We start from the raw sequence: 8,644 nt of genomic DNA, 5'->3' as shown, positions 1-8,644 counted from the left end.
TGCAAGAGCCATATCCCACTTGTGGATCTAATCACCTCAATGCCCAAGAAGTAACATAGCTCTCTCAAATCCTTCATCTCAAACTTCTTCTTCAATAGCATTTTCACATGAAGAATATCTTCATCACTATCACCTGTGATGATCAAATCATCAACATAAATGACAAGCAGCATAATGCATTTCTTTGTTTTTCTCACATAAAGTGAGAAATCTGCCTTGGAAATCTGAAAGCCAATAGTGACAAGATACTATCCTATCTTGTCAGACCATGCTCTGGGTGCTTGCTTTAAGTCATACAAGGCTTTCTTCAACCTGCAAACAAACTCAGGATGAACAACATGAACATAACCTGGTGGGTGCTCCATATAGATCTCTTCTTGCAAATCACCATGTAAGAAAGCATTCTTTATATCCATCTGATGTAAAGACCATCCCTTTGATGTAGCCATAGCAATGACTGCTCTTACGGTTGCCATCCTTACAACCGGACTAAATGTTTCTTCATAATCAATGCCATATGTCTGTGCATACCCCTTGACAACTAATCTTGCCTTGTATTTGTTCACAGAACCATCTGCATTGTGCTTCACCTTATAAACCCACTTGCAGCCAATTGCATTCTTGTCTTTAGGAAAAGGCACCAATTCCCATGTAGCATTTGCTTCCAAGGAATCCATTTCTTCATCCATGGCTTTCTCCCATTTTTCTTTTCCCATGGCTTTCTCAAAAGAAGTGGGTTCTGGTTCATGTATCACTTTGACCATATAGGCATAGTGATGGCTGTAAATCCATCATATTTAAACCTATCCATAGGATACCTAGCTTTGGTAGACCTGTGCAAAATAGGCTCACTACCAGGTGCTCTCAAAATATCCCTTGTCTTCCTTACTCCAGGTGTAACAACAAAAGGAATACCCAACTCATTATCAAGGCTCTGTTTTGAGCCAATGGATTGACTTTCCACATAAGAGTGACTTGCATTCACATCAATCATGGGCTGATCTACTTTCTCTTTTCCTTTTTGTGATACTTGCATACCACTATTTGCATTGCTTTGAGGAGATCCTCCTGATCTCAATCAGCCTATCCATGGCAAAGTCTGTGAGCCACTGCTAGAGGATACTACAGGTCCACTAATATTTTGTGATTGCTGCTGTGAATTCTGTGCAACATTACCATTTTGTGCATCTAAATCGTCAATCGCATTTACTGGTTTATACCAGCTACTCATTTCATCAAAAATAACATCTTTGCTCACTATAAACTTACGAGTAGAAGGGTTATAGCATCTATACCCTTTCTGCTGCAGAGAATAACCAATAAAGATGCAATTCTCAGCTTCATCTAGCACATGAACATAGGCAATGCAACCAAAAACTTTCAAATGAGAAATATCTGGTTTCCCACCAGTATACCTCTCCTCTGGCGTCATGCCATGTATTACTGCAGTGGGAGTCCTATTCATTATGTAGACTATTGTAGCAACTGCTTCAACCCAATAATAATATGGCAGGTCTTTTTTGTTGAGCATGGCACGAGATACCTCTCCAATATGCATGTTTTTCCTTTCTGCAAGTCCATTTTGTTGTGGGGTATGACTGCATGAATATTGTTGCTTTATACCATGCTCTTGCAGGAAACTTGCAAACTCATTTGAGAGGTACTCTCCCCCTCCAGTTAACCTTAGGCATTTTATTTGCAGGCCTGTTTCTTTTTCAACCATAGCTTTAAAAGCTTTGAAATGCCCAAACACTTCACTTTTCTTTTTCATAAAATACACCCAAACTTTTCTGCTGTAGTCATTAATAAAAGTGACAAAGTAATGATAGCATCCAATAGATGCAGCTTTAGTAGTCCACACATCAGAGTGGATTAATTCCAATGGCCTCTTACTCTCTTGAACATGTCTAGGAAATGGTTTCCTTGAGTGTTTTCCAAATTGACAGGCTTCACATACATTATGCATTTCTTCAACCTTGAACTTAGGCAATCCTACAACAATATTTTGGGCTTGCATTAATTTAAGTCACTATACATTAACATGACTAATGTGTTTATGCCAGATATCAATATCTGCAACTATACTGGTCCCATGTGCAAACATTGCTGCACTCAATTCAGGCATGTCTGCATCCAACGTAAACATCCTGCCCTTCTTCTTCCCTTTTCCTATCAAGTGACCTTTAGTTTTCATATCCTCAACAAAGCATCCATGAGGATTAAATCTGACCTACAAGCCTTGATCAACCATTTGACCAACAGAAACCAGGTTCTTGGTGATGAAATACATCAGACACGTATTTCTTTTTTCCATCCTGCATAGACAAAGGAATTTTACCAATCTGCACAATAGGATGTGCAGCATCATCACCAGTCTCCACAAATCCTGGTCTTTCTATTTTCCTTGCATCCTGCATCCATTTTGCATGACCTGTCATGTGGTTTGATGCACCTGAGTCAACATATACCATATCATTGCTTTCTTCTGCACTTGTCACAGAATTGGTCATGTGCTGCACCATAAATAGATGCTCATTTCTATCATCACCCTATCTACTAGAGGATGGATAATTGCCTTGCTGCAATTTTCCAGTCATGATGTCATTCTGCTTTTTATAGTAGTCTTTAACCATATGACCCATTTTACCACAGTAGTAGCATTCAACATTGTTGTTTGCATTTTGGCCTCTCTGCCATCCACCATGACCTCTTTGGCTCCCCCTGCCTCTAAAGTTACCATGTCCTCCTCCATAGGACTGGTTTTCTTGAATTTGCTGCATATTCTGATTTCTACCATGGCCTCCAAATCGGCCTACTCTACCTCTGCCTCTACCTCTTCTAGCATTTGAGTAGAAGACAGCTTCTTTTGAAGTTCCTTTTGAAGAAGATGCACCACCATGTCTCTACTATTCAGAAATTAGAAGAGCAATCAACTCCTCAAAATTAGGAAAATTCTCACGGATGGCAATGGATGTCTGGAATTGTGCATAATCCTTTCCTAGACCATTCAAGGTCATAGAAACTAAATCATCATCTTCCATTGGCGACCCAATAGAAGCAAGTGCATCTACAATCTTCTTCACTTTCATGTGGCAGTCATTGATGCTCATATTTTCTCTCTGCACATTATGCAACTCTTGCTTGGGCTGCATTTTCTTGGCTTGCGTATTTGTGCTATACATTTTTTCAAAGTATCCCATGCCTCCTTTGGCATGCTTGCATCCTGAATATGCACAATCATAAAATCTGAAATACTGATAAATAGCTAGTACATAACTTTTCTGGCTCTCTCATGCCAGCCTTTAAATGCTTGCAACTCCTGTTGATTGGGAACATTAGGAATAACTAGTTCTTGTTCAACTCCAGTAATGAACTCCCAATAGCCTTTTCCCTTAAGGAAATTTGTCATTCTAAACTTCCATGCTTGGAAGTTGTTCTTGTCAAGCTTTTCAGAGACAATCTATGAAAGAGCATCAGACGCCATTACAGAACACTGCAAAATATTCTCTCACTGCAAAAAAACACAACTTCTACCTCACAAGGGCAAATCTGCAAAACTGATGAAAGTGGTATTTGACCACACAGTCACTTGTTAGTGACGATTATGCATCAACAGCAATAAGAATGATTCTAGAATCACTCCCAATATCTCTGTGCATAGTCATACGATGTAATTTCTGTGATAACTTTTCATCGACCTGCAGAACAGTGGTTGCATAGCAAAAACAAGGCACTTTTCTGAGTGCATGTGGAAAACTTCTGCCACTAAAACGAGCCCCAAAATGGCCTCGAATCAAAAAAATAATTTCACCACGAAGGGCATCCCAATCGAGACAGTGCACTCTTGCACTTTCCGACTATGCTACCTGCAGAGATTTACTCCCAAATAAAAAAAAAGAAAAGCAACACTGATCCTCTTACTAGGACACCGCGAAGTTGGTTTGCCTTCTTGAGCTCCTTACCATGAGCCGAGCTTTGATACCATGTGAAGAGAGGCAGAGAAGGAAGGAGCCTCACTTGCAGCTTTCTCACATACACAATGGGGGAATATACACAAAGGTGGAGGCTGAAAACAATTTTCCTCTTCTTAGTTGTGAAAGCCAAAAGAACTCTCTTAGTACAAAAGAATAGGTGAACCCTATATGTGGGTCTCAAACCAAACTCAGCTAACTAAGGTGGCATACTAATTGAGCCACTAACTAGAGTACATAAAGATAGCTGTCATCCAGGTATTATTCATGGACAGTGTACCAACCGCATCTGCAGCTAACAAGTCAGTGACATAAATGCACAACAGTCACCCTGGCATATCACAAGTGGAGCTCGATATCTCAACACACATATCACATGGCCTACATAATATGGTGACCAAAGGTGATTTTCAAAAAGACTATAAGGAAAAACATAACCAAGACATTCTTTTTGGAGTACTACTCTAGTCAGAGAACCTCAAAAGTTGACTACATGACCAAGTGGTGAGACTAAAGTTCAATATGTTGGACTCTAGAAAGCCCAATCTACAACAAAATTTGATTCTTCATGAGTTCTTCCTTTAGCAAGATTTGCTTTGTTGTTGATGTAGCTCTTCTTCACATGATATGCTTCATTTTTCTTGGAGTTGTAGGAGAATACATTTCTTTCTTCTTCCAAAAGAGAAGCTTCAATATCCACCAAGTTGGACATAAAAGTGTTGCTATAATCTTCCTTGAGTCATTAAGTCCAATGTGATGATAGCAAGGGTCGTTTCATATTGGACTATCCATTGTAATTCACTTGGCTTCTTTTCTTTCCCATTTGCCACATTCCATATCCCTTTTTTCATGATGTTGAACTTCTTGTTCTCCATAATCTTCTTGAAGTGTCCAAGCTTTATCGTGGTACCACAACATATCATCTTGATCATATTACATCCAAGCTCATCACTTACAATCTTTTTAGACATCAATGTCAAAGTAGAGCACCCAATGAAAAGTGATGATCTTCTATATATGTCACTATGAACAAGTAGGTACCTTTGGGCAACTCCTTCACCTTGTGAAGACATGATACTGAATAGGTCTTACCACTTGATATATTATTCAAGGGCAGTGTCTATACTCTTACAAAATAGCATTCAAACATATTCAATTCAAAAATATATCATAAATGCATCATGAGCATTTACCAAAATTGTCAAACCATAGGACAGTGCTCCAAAGATAAGACTAAAAAATGCCTCGGATCACTTTCAATGGCCAAACATCCAAAATCCCAAAGATAATTGAGATAATAATGAAACTTTCTAGCACTTAACCATATTCAATGGTTCATATTAGAAGAAAATAGATCATTGTTACCCCCAAATTGAACAGTCTAAAGTTGGAGGGTGAAATCGAAGCTGAAAGAAGTTGGAGGGTGAAATTGAAGCATTCAAGGGGCTTTTGGCATGGAAATGAAGCTCTTACTGAGGACTACTTCTAGCAAAGAGAAATGGCAAAATTTTGTGTGGCATTTCTTGATGCAGAAGCTTGAAAATTGACTAGTTTTTCTCTGATTTATCCTCCATGTATGGACCAATTGGAATCAAACTTGAACAAAAAGTAGCTAATAAGGTCGCCCAACTATGACTAAGAGGGTTTTACAAAGTTGTCTCCCACCAGGTGGAATTTTGAGCAAGATTCACGAGCAAAGAATGAAGCGGCATGGAGCTCAGAGTAAAATTCTATCAATCCCAATGGTGAAGAGGTGAGCCCTAGTGTGGCAAAGCTAGAGCCAAAAGAATTATAAAAGTTAATCATTGGATCTGGAGAATTTGATGTTGCAAGATTCAGGCAGAATTGGGAAAACTGGGAGAGAGAAGGAAGAAGGTTGAAGAAGATGATGAGGTGGCAGCCTAGGAGTCTAAAAGCTCAAGGAGGATCATAGCTTTGATACCACATGTTGGAATGTGGGGAAGAATAGATGCATTGTGGCAAGAGGAGTGAGAACACATAAGATATTGAAATGGGTGTTCTATTGATTTGAGAGGGAAATCCCTCTTTTATAGAAATGGAGAGAGGGTGTCCTAAATCAATGGCACCTCTCCTACATCAAAGGAGGTAACTCCTAAATCATAGGAACTCCACAATCATAGGTACCACCCCATGTGGGGGGCCTTGCATTACATCATCACTTATGTCATGGCCTATGGCACTAAGTGTGCCTCTTCTACACACACACACACAACCATATGATTGCTAGTGGATGTACACATGCACCTAGCAAGCACTTGATCACACATATCCCAACACCCTCTTCAAGAAGATCAGAGCCGAGGCACAGTCCAACGAGGACCTTCAATTCCTCAACAATCTATACCTCAGAGGACCATTGCATAAGCAAAACATCTCATCAATGCTTTTAAAAAAACCCATAATGAATACGTATTCTTCAAGTTATAGATGCCTGCACACATTTTGAAGGGAAAAGACATAAGACACAGGTCCTGCAGTAACAAGTCTATTAAAATTTTGATGAACTCCATGATCAGAGGAGGACTACACAGTGTCCTACATCAGAAACTAGGTTTGATTGTAGAGATGTTCTCAGAAAACTTGAATATAGGTGATGGGATAGTCAATGGAGCCAATGGGATCTTCATGGATAGCCACATGGAATCTAAACTAGAAGTGGTTTGGGTCAAGTTGGATGACCAGAGCACTGAATGGTGACACGTTCAAAAACAAACACCTCTATAAAATAGAATTGGACACCAATACTTTAGGTCATTCAAGAGTTCTAGATTGGGAAGGACCACTTCAACACAGTCTCATGCAAGCAATTCCCCGTAGAACCTATAACTACTAGGATCATGCATCAATCTCACAAGAGTCCACCATGGATGTGCTTGCATGTTAGGGCTCATTCCACCCTCGACTCCTACATGTGCCCTGCAACTTCAACATTAACTTATTTCATCATTGCTCGAGCATGGATAGACTCCAAGAACGTGCAACAACTTGTCGACGCACCAATAACAATCTATGAATAAACAATTGATCATATCTGGACCAACAAAAGAACACCGTGGCAACAAGGTTTGTGTATTTGTTGGACTACTTGCTTGGTTATACAACAATATCTTCCACAACATGACATGCAAGCTTTAGCGACCACTCTTGGGCAAGCCCAATTCACCTTGTTTTTCAACAAGAGAAAACAAGGTGAATTTCATTCAATGGGTGTATCCAAAATGTTGGTGGAGGAATTTTTGAAGATGCATCACAAAAGATGCTTGCAACGAGCATGCAAATTCCCGTCAACCTTGGCTTCCACAATGTTGAGGTATTGGAAGTCTTGTTGTGCATGGCCACCTCTTAATCTTTATATATTTCACAATTTGCTCTCCTTGCTGGAGGCTAGCCACTAGATCTTTAGATTCTACACTGTTATTACAATTTATGGTTCCTTGCTCTCTGTAATTTGCTAACAGCCAAGGACACACAAGATTTTCTCTCCTCAAACCTAGAGTCCACAACCCCCACTGCACATTGCATAGGCCTCTAGTGTCCAGACTCCAATCTATAGAAAGATTGAAAACAATACAGAGATAATAAAAGTGTCTAGTCTCTATTCTTTCGAGGGAGTTCAAACTTATCTCCCTAGAAAGACATGCTAAGTCACGTGAAATACATGGAGTGAAATAGTTAGCTGAGTAGGGGTTGAGCATCAACTAATAGATGTGATTCCCTTTGATGAAAAAATCATCTTCCCCTCCTAGGGTAGGCCCAAAAGTGTGTGTGTGTGTGTGTGTGTGTGTGTGTGTGAGAGAGAGAGAGAGAGAGAGAGAGAGAGAGAGAGAGAGAGAGAGAGAGAGAGAGAGAGAGAGAGAGAGAGAGGCCATGCTTGTGTGAATGCACACAACACACACGAATCATGGATGTCCAACTACACATAAACACATCTGGGACTATATTCCATTGTGCTATGCTTGTACTTCTAGCTAAAGCAGAGCACTTGATTGAAACCCATCAAAAGTCCTAAAACCTCGGATGGGAACCCGTCTCATCATGCAATACATGGGAAAGAGGAATTAGCAATAGATGACTTGTTATTAAATTATCGAGTCACATGAGAAACTCCAATATTGGGATAGTTCTCCTTTAAGAGTGTTTCCAACACTAGTACTTCTATATTGTCTATTCACTCTATTCACTCCAAAAAAAAATTTCAGGCCCACAACTACCTGTAAGTATCTTTTGTATAACACTAAGCTTTTACAAAACCATGCTCTTACAAAATATCTTCAACACTACATTTTCCAAAGATGACATTATTCAAACGATATATATTCTGCTTTTGTTTGAGAGATGAGAGGAGTAAAGTTTGGAACATGAGCTACCAAATGGGGCATTTTGCTATTGGAGTCCGATGGAGTTGGGCTCACTAGGGGCTCCTTGCCCATCCTATGATGTCCACCATATTTTCATCTTCAAAGGCACGTCCTTGGACTGGCTATCTTCACGGTTGGATGAGAGCCTCCTTTACTAAAGTGAAAATACCTCGGGGCATGAATTCAACAATCCCTTGATATGTTTGTCACTATGTGGATGTGTGCAGCGTGCGTCCACTGTGAAAAATATAGAGGCTACATCATTCAGTATAACAGAGTTAGGAGCATTCATCA

Source organism: Dipteris shenzhenensis, chromosome 32, assembly GCF_047967505.1.
Source record: "Dipteris shenzhenensis isolate YYH24624 ecotype China chromosome 32, Dip_SZ_1.0, whole genome shotgun sequence".
Classification (NCBI taxonomy): Eukaryota; Viridiplantae; Streptophyta; class Polypodiopsida; order Gleicheniales; family Dipteridaceae; genus Dipteris; species Dipteris shenzhenensis.
Note: the sequence above shows the minus strand (reverse complement) of the source record.